The sequence below is a fragment of the Grammomys surdaster genome, unplaced genomic scaffold (genome assembly GCF_004785775.1).
Source record: "Grammomys surdaster isolate TR1022 unplaced genomic scaffold, NIH_TR_1.0 130, whole genome shotgun sequence".
NCBI classification, from domain to species: Eukaryota; Metazoa; Chordata; class Mammalia; order Rodentia; family Muridae; genus Grammomys; species Grammomys surdaster.
Window position 1 is genome coordinate 14952765 of NW_021604588.1, and position 15822 is coordinate 14968586.

At 44.0% G+C, this 15822-nt stretch overlaps 1 protein-coding gene across 1 annotated transcript in view; it reads right to left on the bottom strand.

Moving 5' to 3' along the window:
* Ddr2 (discoidin domain receptor tyrosine kinase 2) overlaps positions 1-15822 on the bottom strand; it is a 100187-nt gene that overhangs the window by 68285 nt on the left and 16080 nt on the right. The gene's annotated exons all lie outside the window — the stretch shown is intronic.

Sequence of the window (15822 nt, forward strand, 5' to 3'; positions counted from 1 at the left end):
GGAGACCTCTCAGCTGCTACCCCTGCACACTTGGTACTTTCCCGAGTCTTCTCCAGCCAGAGCTCTGGCATACACACAACCCAGTTCAGCCCAGGACAGCTATGGGACTCGTGTCTACTGACGCACCCCGGTGCCCCTCCTCGGTGACTCATAGCAGTCTTCCTTGCAGGCAGATTGAAAACCCACGTGGATTTTTTTAATAGAGATAGTGTGTAAACTTTCTCCAGCTAACAGAGCCTAAAATCAATAAACTTGAAGATTTTATGGAGCCAGTGTTGTTTGTGGTCAAGAGCTTAGAGCTTGGGCCTGCCTTCCAATCTTGCCTGATCTTCTTGTTTATTTTGAGGCAGATCTTTAACCGAATCGTACCTCAGTTGCCATATCTATAAAACATAATAACTGTACTTTACCACACATGGTGTTCACAATATTGAGTGAATTAACATGTGCAAGCACTTAGAAGGTACCCAGAAAATAGGCAAGCCAGGCTTGGCATACCACTTACATTGGGTGGGAAAGGTGCCCACACAAATGGGGAGGGGGGAAAAAGACAGAAAAGAAGTGTCACACTGGAGAGAACAAATAGACAGCCATTTGTGTATGCTAGTAGTCTCACTGTGAAAATACATAGTCTCGCTTGCTGCATTTTCATAAACATTTTTATTATTTCAAAATTTCATACATTGTATTTTGATCACATTCACTTGTTTTTCTTCCCCTAACTCTCCCAAATCCAACTTTTATATTCTCACCTCCCCCAACTTCCTGTCCTCTTTGTGTTTTCTTTAATAACCCACCAAGGCCATTGTTTACCACCCACATACCTCTAGGTGTGGGGTCATCCAGCAGAGCATGGGTCACCCTACCAGGGACCACGCCCTTAAAAATTCTAGTTCTCTCTCCCTCTGAAGCCATCAACTGTCAATAGCTTGTCAGCTATTGGTGGGAGCTTGTGAGCCTTCAAGCTAAAATGTTGAGTGGCTTGGTCTTGTGCAGGTCTTGTGCAAGCAACCAGAGCTACTGTGCATTCATGAATGCAGTGATCTTGTCGTGTCCAGAACAGTTTCCCTCTCGTCCTCCTTAACCTCTGGCTCTCACAATCTTTCCGTTCCCTCTCCTGACATGGCCTCTGAACCAGGGTGAGCATGAAGAATACAGATGCTCCATATGTAGTTGGGCACTCCACTGATGCTCTCTGCACTAATCAGTCGTGGATGTCTGTCCCAACCACTGCCCACTGCACACAGAAACACCTCAGATAAGGTCTTCCTCAAGTGCTCCCTTTACTAAAAGCCCCCGAGAACCTGTCCCAAGGCAAAGGCTTTGTAGACAGCCCCCAGGCCATCACAATCCTAATGCTGAACTCAGGCACTGAATCAGTCTTAGTCTAGATTTCCAAAACAAACACCTTTGAGCTAAGTTGCCCTGGAAACATGGTACACTGGGTTGCATTTCCAAAGAACTGTGAATGAAAACACCAGATGGTTAGCTAAAGCTGATTACTCTAAACACAGGAAGGGCACCCGGAAGAACAATGTACCCTGTTAGCCCATTAATACTTACTGTGCGGCCCTGACTCCTCCCTATCTGGTGAGATACAGTTCTCAGGCCCTAACTGCTGAAGTCCGTCTCAGAATACTTTCCCATGCTCACTCCCATGATGGGTTAATGCACAGTCCACGGTTCTGGTCTCCAGCCATCTCCTTCATCTCCACCAGAGATCTCAGTCATAACAGAGCACAGGTCACAGTGGTACCCATCTGTAACGCCAGCCCCAGGAGGGGTACCAGTAGATGCAGGTGAAGAGCTCACTGGCCAGCTAGTCTAGCCCAAACAGTAAACTGCAGGTTCAGTGAGATAACCTGTCTTAAGAAATAAAATAAGCTGGAGAGCAACTGAGGAAGATACCTAACATCAACCTCTGGCATCCTTGAGTACATGTGTGGACATGTGCACCTCCACAAACATGCCTTCACATATATGCATGCACTACACACATATCAAATTAATGATGATGATGATAATATGCATAGAGCCAAAAATAAATAAATAGAAATTTAGATCACCCTCAACCTCAACATATAACACGTTCCTAATCGAACATAGTCACTTCGGCAATTAACAAGTTCTCAACACCTTATGAGAATAAATCTAAAAAGCAGCATGGACCTCCCAGAGGCCAGGAGAGACAATCCAAAGCAGTAGGACCGTTTTGCTGTCATGATGGCCACAACTGTTCCTCAAGATAAGGCCACTGGGCACACACGAGAGAGGGAAGCTTTGCCAGTGTTCCTGGTTCAAATAATACCTTGTCTCCATTTCCCCTGCCACACCCAGCATTAAAGGACATCAGAAAGGTGTATGTCTGTCCTCATAGGGACATACAGACGCCACTTTACTAAACACAAGAAGACAGTGGCAGCCAGAGAGTCAAAGAAACCCAAAGCCTGACAACTTTGTTTTCCTCTGGCTCTACTCTACTACTTCCTGTCCAGCCAGAAACTCTCTTCTGTTCCTAACTGAGACCCCTGCCTTGTGTGGAACATATTAGCAAAACAAAATTAACCTTACTGAGGACATCTTGACTTTATACTCCTAGCAACCCAGAAGGCTAAAATCGGTTTAGTTAAACACATGCCTATGATCTTCAAGGATACTAAGTGTCAGCTGAGGCCTAGCTGGGGATACACTCACAAGACCATGGAGGAAAGGTAGCTGTTAGGACCCAGCCCTTTGATTTGCTTTACCGGTCACTTAGAGCTGTCTGCTCCAGAATAGAATCTCTGGTATACTGAATCCCAGTTCTGCCATTTAATGTCACGCAACCTGGGGCAACTCAGCTTTTGTCTGCCTCAGTTTCCATATTCCTAAGTGAGGATGAGAATGTGCCTTCATCACAGTTTGCTCCAAGAGTTTATTAACGGAGAGGGCTTAGAAAACTGTCTGCTGTGGAAAATGTTTTCAATGGACACTTTGTTCCTAGGAGATCTCGTGGTGTCCTTGTCAGTAAAACTGCTTCTCCACCTCAGAAGCATTCTGCCTCTTAGGAAACAATCACAAAGGACCTCAGTGGGAATCCATTAACTTTCTCAATATGTAGATGGAAATGGGGTTCGGGGACACCAATTGACTTGTCTATAACTGTACACCTCGTTATTAGGAGCCCTGGGAGGATACCCAAGGCCTGAACTGCCATGAATCTAATGGACTGTAAATCATTGTTAATTGGCCTTGAGACATACTTACATTCCAGTGACTAAAAGGAGGGGATGAGCACCTTCACAGTACCACCATAACATGATTTATGAAGACAGTACTTTAAGGCAAAAGCCCCCAATTGTCTCACTCCACCCATACATACATCATACAAATAGGTTAAATTGCATTCATATATGCCCTCTGTTTCACGCATAAAAGCTGAGCATGGATGACTTCTTTAGATTTCCGCAGCAATCCTATGAGATAGATATTACAGTTAGCATAATTTTATTGAAGAGAAAACCAAAGAAATAAATAGTTAAACAACAGATCAAGGAGAACCATTAACAAAGGTTGAAATTATGATCTAAACTCCAGAAGAAGTCCATACTTCTAACCACTCTGCTATACTGCCTCGTGAGTGTGACCTAGCTCAGATTTAGAGATTGCTATAGCTTTAAGCTTCAAGTTTCCTTGCTTGATTTTAGCCATAAGTATTTATTATAGTGACCCTAGAAGACAGCACTGGTGCTGAGGGAGCTAGCTTAGTGTGTGTGTGTGTGTGTGTGTGTGTGTGTGTGTGTGTGTGTGATGTTTCTTTGTGGTTTTTGAAGATCTTAAGGGCTCATGTACTATGAACTTACATGTAATCATCTTTAGGTGATTGGCAGGTTGTTTTGGATCATTTTAAGATCTCCCGCCCACCCAAGCAGAAGCAATCATCTCTGAACCTCCCTTACATTGTTAAAAACTCTCTTGTTTCCAAACATTCTCAGAAGTTACCTAACCAAGCCACAAGATTTGAGTCTTCGGGAATTCTCAAGACAGCTCTCTAAAACTAAGCCCCATAGCCCATGCTCCTCAGAAAGGCCACTAGAAGATCTGCCACTATCAGTCAGGAAGAAACAAATGAAAAATGTACACCAAAGTCCTTGGCATCTGACTTCAGAAGATTTACACAGCCCCGCTTTCATGGTGTTCGCTCAACATACTAAATATTTTGGTGTGCAGAGTTCCTTACTCTTGAAGAAGGAAGGAATTGGGTGAGGCTTCTTCCATCAGAAGAGAAGCCGTGTCAGAATCTGTCAAGTGACAGACACACCAGAGACACGGACTTGTGATTGAGGTTTCAGCTGGTGGGCTTCTGAGCACATTTATTAGCTCAAGGGGTGGGGTACTTGATAGATTTGGGTTGGGCTATGTAGGAAAAGAAGTTATCTTCAAAATTAGAGTTTTTCCCTCTCTTTTCCAATCTTTACTCTTTTTCATAATGCCTAGAGCTTTTGATACTATGTTGGAAAGGAAACACAGGCAGGTGTCTTTGTCTGTATGCCAGTCTTAAGGAGGAAGCACCACGACCATACGCAAAGTGAGCTGTAGATTTGTGGTAGACAATCTTTGTCAAGTAATTCTCTTCTATTCCCGGCCTACTGAGAGGTCTTCATTGAATGTTCCAGTGAACGATTGTTGACGCCTGGCAAATTATTTTCTGTCTCATTTAATAAGGTAATATAATTTTTATATTTAGCCATTATTTGTATAATTGGAATGAATATTCTGAATGTGTCCATTATCTTTCCATGTTCAGTTTGCTAATATTTATTGAAGATTTCTAACCATGATTAGAGTATAGCTACTCCAGCCTCCTTTTAATTAATATCTATATGGCTAAAAATGTTCCATTTTGTCCAACATACCTGTAACCTTATAGTTCAAGGACTTTTCTCATATACAACACATAGATGGGTCACATTTTTAAAGCATTCTGTTAACCTTTGCCGTCGTATAGGTGAGAGCAAATTTCATGTCTTTCAGTTTTACATATTAGTACATTAATCCTTCAAATTATATCATCAAAATATAATTGTTTCATAAGGGAAATTGAGATTCAGAGAACAAAAAACATGTTCAAGGTTAACATCCAGGAAGCGTCAGACTCTTAGTCTAGACTGGCTCCAGAGTCCTTGCTTCCATCTACCCACTCGACCAGCCAAGGCAGCCAGCAAGCAGGGTTGAGCTTGGCACATGCCGCACATAGAGGTCCACCTGCTTACTGAGCTCCAGCCTCACTTCAGAGAAAAGTAAAGGTCTATTCTCCAGGCTTGACAGTGCCTGCAGCCATTCAGGATGGCTATCTGGTATTACTGGTAGGTTTGAGTGGGAATAGTATCTGTGCCCTTCTCCTTGTCCCAGAGGGCCTGAACATCTGGCCTAAAATCACCAATAGGCCAAGTGATTGAGGTTGAGTCTCTGGCCAAATAAAAAAAAAAGGAGGGACCAGACTTCATCCTGGGCAAACAGAGTAGCGGAGTCCAACTCAAGGAAAGCCTACCAAAATAAACACTGGCCCCTCGCCTTACAGCCTCGCTGTGGATTTCTCCAGGAAAGAGGAGGGAGGGGCTCACATAGGAATCAGGGCAAGGCCTTGGGGCTGATCCAAAGCAGACACACAGATCCAACCAGGCACCTCATGAGGTTATTGCTCTAAGCTATCCTGGATTTGGCAGGCATTGACTAAATGTTTCGAGAGGACCCAAAATTAACCTTCCTCCCTTGAAATGAAGCAGCTCTTAAAATGACACAGAGAGGCGCAGAGGTCTGCATACAATTCATGACTCTCCTCCGCTGAAAGCATGCCCGCGCTGCCCACACAGACTTCACTCCAATGTTTATCTCTCCCCAAATTCGTACTCTGGAAGCACATCTGCAATAGAAGGTACTGGAGCCTTCTGAAGACGATTAGGGGCAGAAGGGCAAAGCCCCGCTGAATAAGATTAAAACAGGAAAACAGTAGAGCTTCTTCCTGGTTGAGGGCTCTGTCCTTCAACCAGGAGGTGAGGTGGGATCTCACTAGATACCAAGTTCCCTGGCACTTCGATCTATGATTGATGCCACTGGAAATGGGAGAAATGTGTCTCTCTTGTTGATTGGCTACAAATCTAGGCCGTTTGTTATAACAACAAAAACAAAGGAAAATGCTATCCTACCATTCCATCTTCACGCACAGTCTTTGCATAGGCCTGAGCAACCAAACTCATAAAAGAGAGAAGGTCAGAATGATCTAGAAAATGATGTCTATCATTAGAGGGTAGGGGCAGGACCTGGAAGTACACATGAGGAAACTCAGCCAGACAGTCAGCTCACAGCATAGAAGTCTGTCAACCACATCACAGACAAAACTTATATAGCAGCATCTGACCCTTGTGAACATTTGCTGAGCACAGAGTGCACACTAACCATGCTGATAGGCAGTTCTTCAATGCCAGATCCAGGAAGGTTAAGACACTTTTGTAAGGTCATCCAGCAAGGGGGTGGGGGAAGCAGAACCCAGATGTGAGTTCTGGTTTCAATCTGGTTCTCTTGGCTGCAGACAGTGTTCTCGTCTCCTCATCCTTCCATCCTCAGTCACAAAAACAAACAGATGCAGATCCGGGAAGGACGTGAGACTCTTCCCCTTGAAAAGACTCAACAGGCCCCTGGGTGAATTTGAGTTTTCTTAGAAATATCTTGCCTTCGTGGTCTCAATTTTGCAAAAATGGTGTGTTTACAGAAGATGGCTAGATGGATCAGGTGCCGTGGCTGTGACCAAAGTCCTCCCCTGCCACCAGAAAAGCCTTCTCTAGGTTTGCATTTGTTTGTACACATTTCTGTAAACAAGCTCATTGTTCTGTGTGGCATCCCATATGAATGTGTCTAAGGCCACTGAGGACACTGAAAGTGAACAAAACCATCAACAATGGGCTGGTACATGTCACTCTGACATGTCTCAGCACTGTAAGAACCAGCCTAACAAAAACATGTCTACACTCCTGTCTTTAAATGCTGCTCATGTATGCTCCTGAGAATACGCATGTTGTTCCTTCTGTCCCACATTACCTCAAGATGCCCTAGCTCCGCACCCAGCCCAGCCTGGAGAACAGGAGACAGTCTCCCCATGGCGTTGGTCTTTAAGCCTGACTCACACTGTTATCTGTAGTGTCTTAGCCAAACGTGTCTCACAGGTGAGGATGTGTCTTTAAGGGAGTGCTAGACCTCTAGACTGGCCCACCCATTCTCCAGGTTTTGGATGTGTGGTTTTGAGAGAAGAAAAGTGTTCCAGGCAATTGACAAAGACTGTTTTTTTTAATTCTTCAGCAACCTACTCTGTGATTCTAGGCCTGTGTGTCTTCATCTAGGAAAGAGGAGTTAATAAAACTATCTCTCTGCTTCCTCCCAGCTCAAAGTCCTGTAAGTCTCAGCTTGTAGCAATAAACTCAGAGGATTTATTAGCAGGATGCTGGCTCAGGAACAGACAGCACTGCAGCATCTTAGTGTTAACAATTGCTCATTTGAAAGGTTTACAGTGTGTCATGTACTATTCTTAGCATTCTACATGCAAGCCCTCCCTTAATACAGCAGCCCTAAGACAGGGGTCTTATGATCAATCTCTGATTTATACATAAATAAACTATGGTCAAAGAAGTTGTTTACCTGACCCAAATCACATGACTGTCAGCTAGTCTGGCTCCAGAGCCATGATTTTTAGAAAGACCTGTCCACATGGCTGTATCTCTCCCTAAAATGACATATACTGACTTGAGGTTTCACCAAACTTATTCCACCTCTTCCTTACAAGTTGCCCAAATTCTTTATGGCTTTTGATTTACTCTGAATGATCTTTTAAAGTCTTTGCTCAAGTACCACCTTAGTTACTTTTCTTTTCCTGTGATAAATCACCATAACCAAGGGAACTTATGCAAGAAAGAATTTATCTGGGCTTAGTTTCAGAAGCATAGTGTAGAGAGAATCTCCTATAAGCACCACCTGTCAATTAAAAAGTTGATGGCCAATGAGCTGAGGCAGGAAATAGGAGGTGGGACAGTGGCAGGAAGAGAGAGGATTCTGGGAAATAGTGAGAATATAAAAGAGAGATTCAGGTGAGAACAGGAGAGACAGACCTGAATATAAACCAGGAAGTAGATGAAGTCAGGGAGACACTGAGAGAGAGAGAGACGCAGAAGAGAAGCGAAGGAGGAAGCAGGCAGGACTGGAGAAGAGGTAACTAACCAAATGGTAGACTTACAATAGTTTGAATAGGTTAAATAAGTTACGAGTTAGTCAGGGAATGACCCAAAGCTTATGGCCCATTCATTTAGCAATAAATAATTAGTTTCAGAGTTGTCATTTTGCAAACTGGGGCTGGCAAGGAAAAATGGATTTAAAAGTTATTTTATAGTTAAGAATCCTTGATGGCGGGGCAAAGGAACAGCTGAGAACTCACACCTTTATTCAAAAGTAGGAGGCAAAGGGAATGGGGAGAGCACACTGGGAATTGTAGAAGTCTTTGGAAACCTCTATTTTGAAACCTCGAAGCCCACTCCCAAGGACAAACCTTCTCCACCACAGTCACACTGTCAAATCTTTCCCAGACAGTCCTGCTAACTGGGGATGAAGTGTTTAAATTCATGAGCCTAGAGGGGCCATCCTCATCCAAACTACCACAAGCACCAACTTACTAGGTATGAAAAATATAAATTGCCAGAAGCTATGAATAGTTGTATTTGAAATACATATGAAAGCTAAAAGGTGAGGGGGTGAAATTCATATTGAGCACAACTGAGCACATACTGGGTCTTAGCAAGCAAGATAGCCTCTAGAGAACTGTACTCTCACCCCAATAGCCTTTTCTTAATTTAGTTAGCTCTTTGACAATTTCACACATGTCTATACTGCATTTGTGTTACCAACTCTCCCTTAGCATCTTTTATCACTCATCCATCCCACCTCCTCCCTACTGGCCCCCTTTGCCAGATTCATGACTTTTGATTTTGTTCTGCATCCCATTTGCTTTCACCAGAACCATCCACGTCCCCACTGGATTGGAATTCTCCACTGGAACCTGGTAATGTCATAAGTGGGCACACAGGGAAGGCCATGACTTCCCCTTCAGATTCCTTGGTGATGGGTAGCACCTCTAGAGCCCCACCTCCATCAGCTGATGATGAGTCTGTTCTTGGGCAGATCCCATGTAGTCACATGCAACTATTTAGAGTTTGTATATTGCCTGAAGCTGGTATCTCATAGTCCCTCTCCCTCCCTGTCTTCTAGTTCTTATATTCTTTCCATCCCTCTCCCTCTTCTGCAATGTTCCCTTGACCTTAAAAGGGATAATATAAGAGTCTTGTTTATGGCTGAGCATTTGTAGCAGCTTACACAGGCATGAGTTTCTGCATTGACCACAGTCCACTGGTAAGAAAGGCTTCTCTAAGAGGGCTGATCCCCATATTCTTGATGGTGATGATGATGGTGACGATGATGATGATGATGATGACAATGATTAATGAGGTCGAAGGCTCCTTGGGAGGTGCTGTTCAGCTCCAGGATATTGAATAAAGACCATGTGGATGAATCATTCAACTTGGAGAACCGGGGCAAGTCAGATAGGGAGAAGTATTACATACAGAACAGGATCCTCAGGGTTTCCTCTTTCTCCTGGGTTGCCCATGAATATGAGAATCCCACTGAGAGAAGACATTAAGAACCCAAAAGCATCAACTGAGATGTATTCATGAGGTTTACTTAAGCTGTGAACAGTCAGCTAAGTTCCTTCAACAAATAAATTATTCATTGAATGTTAGTTAGCCTTGTGCAAGGCAATATGGAGGTGGAGGGACCATGCTCTTTTGTTTAAATTTGCTATAGTAGCTAACACAGAGCTGAAAGAAATGAGGTCTAGACATATTTGAAGTTTTCCCCTCACCCCCCAGTCCCCATAACAGCCACATTTGCATGTGGCTTCCCCTGGCATAGAACATATCCTGTCTGAACTCTTGGAGAACAAAAGAGAAAGGCAAAAGTTTGAGGGAGGAGAGTCTCAGTCTCAACCATGGATCTCATGTGAGATGTTATCATTCTCATGTGCCCCTGGGTCCAGCTGACATTTTTCAGTGCTGGATCAAACCCAAACTAGCCGTGATTCTGGGATAATGTTTTTGGTTTGCTCTATGAAGTTGACTGAAAACCCCTTGTGCATAGAGGAAGCAGTTCCCTTGTAACCAGATGGTGCCCTTTGATTTCCAAAGAGAAATGCATGGACTTTTCCACTTAAGCAGGAAATAGAGAGCTAAGAGTGATGCATCATGGGGAATGGAAGCCTGTGGACATATGGTCGAAGCACAGACTTTGACATGCAGCCTTAGCTGTGTGACTTGGAAATGGCTTCACTGTAGTGAGCCTGACTTCTACCATCTGTAGAAGGCAGATGACAATATTTCCATCCTGGCATTTCTTAAGAGCTTTATATATGATATGCTTAGCTCAGTGCCTGGCGCACAATAGGCTAGTAGCAAATAGTAACTGCTAAGTGCTATTGGTTCCAAAAGATATGAGAGGTAAGAATGAGACTTATGTTCTGGCTTAGTGAGCTGTAAATGTCCAAAATAAACTAAAAAAAAAAAGTATTCAACACACATTAACTGAGGTTAGACTCTGGGAGTAAGGGGAGGACCATAAATAATGTGCTTGACCCACCTTGTGTAGCAGGAGGGAAGCATTACGTACACAAAAATATGTCATCATGGAGGAAGGCGCTGTGTGAGCCTAAGGTTGGCACACTTTACGGCTTAGCGTGAGTCAGTGTGGCAGTGCTCTGCCAGGTTCTTCCTGGAGCATGTGACATGAGCCTAAATAGTGTTTTATGACATGTTAGGCAGAATGAGTATTAGATAATTCTCGAATGCTCATTTATGATTCATTCAGGAACGGGCATACACACACATACATAACACACACACACACACACACATACATACCACACACACACACACTTCAGTTACTCTCATTCTCACATTACAATCAGTGCTTACATTGGGATTCACCTCTACTTGTATTTCTACACTTTCTAAGCCTTGGACTTTCCCTGAATTCTGTGAGACTCTGGTCACCCCTTCTGTGTGTGCTTTCATGTCCCTGCACAACTCAGCTGCCTTCCCTGTCTATCCATGCTCAGAGCTTTCTGTCTTCTCATCAATCCACTCTCTGTTCTGTAAAAATAGGTGTTCTTTTTGAAGTTCAAACTGACCATGAAACTCTACCTATCGCTCACCTTAGCAAAAAAGGCAAACAAAAAGAACATGGTGTCCCCATGACCCTAGTCCTTCCAGCACCCCAACTTTCTTTCAGCCATTTTTATCTGTTTATTGAATAAATGTCAGGTAGGTGCCTAATGTACAGCCTTCGGGCCTGGCTTATGCTTTCCAATGCAAATGTAATAACCCATGTGTCCACTGATGAGTCAACAGACCTAGGAATTTGATTCCTTAAAGTCACCAGTCATCTCCAGGCCGAAGGGTTTTGTTCATCTCTCATTCTGACTTGTAAGCTTACCAGGGGCTCAAGCTGGGGAGATGACCCCTCACAAGACCAAGAACCTGAGTCTGGATCCCTTAAACCCATGTAAAAAGTCAAGGATTGTGGCAGATACTAATAATCCTAGAAACCGCAAAATGGGAGACAGACAAGCAGATCTCCAGGAGCTCAGGGGCCAGTTAGCCTAGCCTACATATTGAAATCCCATGCCAGTGACAGACCCTGTCTCAAACAAAAAATGGGAATAGCCTGAGGACTGACACCTGCGATTGTCCTTTGACTTTCATTCATGCCTGCTGTGCACATGCATGCCCCCATACCCCCATGTTAGATACTCACACACATACATATGCACACATGCTATACACATACACACATATACACACATACACACATGTGCACACACACACATACACACACACACACAGAAACCTTCCTGTAGGCAGTGACATGGCCATGATCACTGCCACTCTTTTGCATCATCATGGCCCCTGAAGAACTGGCCAATTATTTCCCGTGATATCGCTCAGCCTATGGTTAAGCACTGTGTCAGACTCTGGTTCCTGTCTGCCACTCACTGTCTCTACCATCCTGTGAAGTCTGTGTGTCTAGCACCGAGCATGGCCCTTCAGTCATGAGAATCTTTTAGGATGGTCTTGCTGGGGAGGCAGCATTCCTTCTATGACAGCACTCATGATAACATGTTTGGATGTTCTTTGTCCATCACAGCTAAGGTGATCATAGAGAAGAAATGAGTTGTGAGGGTTTCCGACATTGACAGTAGACTTATTAATCCTCACTGCAATGTAATTAGCAAATAAGAATCACCTCTGTGCAGTGCCCTGCAGTAGCTGACCTTAAGACTAGTAAGTAGCAGAAGCAGGGCTTAAAATCGAACCTATATTTATAAGTTATAAGTTATATGTTATAACTTATAGTATAAATTATGTATTCACAAGAACTGATAAATTATGGAAATACCGCAGAAGTTCCTTGAAAGACTAAAAGCAGAACTACCATATAATTGAACTGTCCCTCTACTGGTTACCTATACAAAGAAGAAAAAGGAAAAGGAAACCAGTGTGTTCAGACATTATACTCTCCTGTGGATTGCAGCCAAACAGCTAAGAAATGGAACCCCAATGTCCACTGATGAAAGAATGGATTAAAAAAAAGGCAGTACACATGTGCAATAGAATGCTCTTCCATGACAGGGATGAAACCCTGTCATTCTAGGTAACTGAGATAGAACTACTTAAGGAGGACAGTAATAAAGAACAGGTCAGGCACAAATACTGCATATCCCCCTCATGGGTGGAAGCTTTAAAAAAAAAAACAGTAGGAAGGCCCGAGTTATGAATTAGAGGAAAGAGTACACACATAGATGCTGTAAATGAACCAAGCCCTTTTTTTTCTCTCATGACTTGCTGAAAAATGATGCCTTCAGCTTCATGAGGCTGGCGTGATTTTTATTTGCACATGAGCACAGTTGTCCTAACTGTTCTCTCCTTTCCTCATGACTCCTCAAGCTTTGATGTCACTAAGTTTTCCAGTTAAGAGATACAGATTCAACATGAACTGAGGGGTTCTTCTCTGCCCACCACACTCCCGACTCGGCCTATCAGAAATGAGGCAGACAATCTACAGGAGAATGGAGCCAAGATACGAGTCTCAAGTCCTCCCTGAGCCCACGCCTCTTGTGTGAAAACACCCCCAGGCTCCTCATAGATGCCCTCTGGAAAGCTTTTTCCATGCACAAATTTTTATGGTGTATTAATTTTCCTTGTAAGGTAGGATATGGGAAAGAATTTAGAAGTACATTTGAGCCGATTGTTATGTCTCCAAAATTAATGTCCTTATATCTAATTACAGAACTAAACTGGACTATTAGAGCCCATAATTAAAGAATATACATAACAATGAAATTACAGTGGGCAGTGATTTGAGAAAAGTCCTAATTATACTCTGTGAACCTGAAGTCCCTGGCACACCCTCACATCGCTATTTTCATGGCAGAAATCGCTCCCATGAGCTCATCTCTGAGGTTTACATGTCTCCGAGTGTGCTCATTTCACAGGACAGAGAGGCCCCAAGATCAGGCCCACTACGAACTTTCACATAAACCAGTCAGCACAGAACGCCTTTATAAGAACAAGCCGTACACTGGTGGAGGGGATCTTGGGCTCGGGGGATGATGGTTCCATGGGTAATGTTCTTGCTGAGTGGGAACCCGAGCTCAATTCTTCAGAACCCACAGAGACCTGGCCGCTAGCCCCCTTTGTCCTTGCACTCTTGTTTCAAGATAGAAGACAAAGAAGGGAATTCCTAGAACTCAGAAGCCAGCTAGTCCTGAGTACGCCATGAGAAACAGCAGAAGAGACCTTGTCTCAAGAAGCTAGAGTGCAAAGGCTGACGACAAACATTGTCACTTGGCCTACACTCCTGTATCATGGCATGTGTGCTGTGTATTCACATACACACACATAGAGTAAAAGTACAAGTTAAAACAGTTCATCTCTCATAATAACAGACTGGATGGAGACGTGTCTAAATCTTTTATTTAGAAACATCATCAACATGCCGATCTGATTAATCAACTGGAGTGTATATACAAAGCATGTGTATTTATTTAGCATATAAATGGCATATGTACATAGCGTGTGTGCGTGAGTGCTTGTGTACGGTGTGTGTGTGTGTGTGTGTGAGTGCTTGTGTACGGTGCGTGTGTGTGTGTGCGTGTGTGTGTAGCTCCCAGAGGACGGTGAAGAAAGACAAATCCTATGGTTTAGATATGAAATGTCCCCACTTTGGGCTTGTATATTTGAACACTTAGTCGCCAACTGATCAACACTGTTTGGGAGAGCTTAGAACTTCTGAGAGGATGGGGCTAGCCTCAGCAGTGGGTCTCTGAGAGAGTGGACCTTGAGGTTTCTAGCATGGCTCTACTTCCTGTTCCAGTTCTGCCATCATCTCCACTGGGATGGAATCAAGCAGCTGCCACCACAGATCCACCTGCCAGCATGCCTTCCTTACCACTGAAGGACTGGAGACCCTTAAGCCCTGAACAAAATAAACCTTGCCTCATTTAAGGTGCTTTTGGGCAAGGATTTGGTCATCTCAAGATGCACAGTAAGTGGTATAATAAGAATGATGTTGGACCCAGCCAGTATTTCATGAGCAATGCTGTAACAATTCAGAAATATAGTGAGTAATCAGTCATAAAAGTAAAAACACAAGGTATCAGGAGTGTCCTAGATAGTTTATTTTGTCAACTTGACACAAGTTAGAGTCCTCTGGAAAGAGGAACCTCAGCTGAGAAATGCCTCCGTCATACTGGAGGCAAGTCTGTGGGGCATTTTCTGGATTAGTGACTGAAGTGGGGGAACCCAGCCCACTGTGGATAACGCCATGTCTGGACCTGCGGTCCCAGATGGTATAAAAAAGCAGGATGAGCAAGTCATGGAAAACAAGCCAGTAAGCAGCATCCCTTTATGGCTTTCAGTTCCTGACTCCAGGTTCTTGCCTTGAGTTCCTGCTCTTCCTTCCTTCGATGATGGACTCTAATGTGGAGCCACAAAGTGAAATACCGTCTTTTCTCCTCGAGTTTCCTTCGGTCACGCTCTTAACCACTGCTATAGAAACCCTAAGATAAAGAAGAACTGCCCACGGAGTGTTGTGACGTCAGACACTTTTAACTACGCATGTGCTGACTCATTTCATCCCCGCCACTGCTCCGTGAAAGGAACACAGTGAGTTCACAGATAGAATGACCACAGCACACAGTGATGAAGAACACGCCCCATGTGATCCAGGAGTTAGGCAGGCAGTGCTGGGTTTAGAAACCGGGTGTCTACGTGCAGAGCTCAACACCAATCCCCTGCAAAGTTAGCGACAGAGAGACAAGCTCTGAAGACAAAATGCGAGCTCTGGAGACCCCAGAGAAGAGTCTGCTGAGCTAAAGAAACCAGAAACAGCAGCAGAGAAGCAGAGAACCGCAGGGAGTACAGCACTGCGGCTGCGGCTGTGCAGTGTCCTAGACAGTCACAAGGTTGCAGGTTAGAAATGAAAGGCAGGAGAGAGAAGCAGCACAGGGTGGGTGAGATGAAGGAGGTGACTGTGTGACGTGGAGGGCAGAAATGGGAGGCCAAATACCACAGAGCTTGCAACTGGATGACAAGAAGGCCAATACTGTCAGAGGCAGAAAAAGAAGGAAGGAAGGAAGGAAGGAAGGAAGGAAGGAAGGAAGGAAGGAAGGAAGGAAGGAAGGAAGGAAGGATG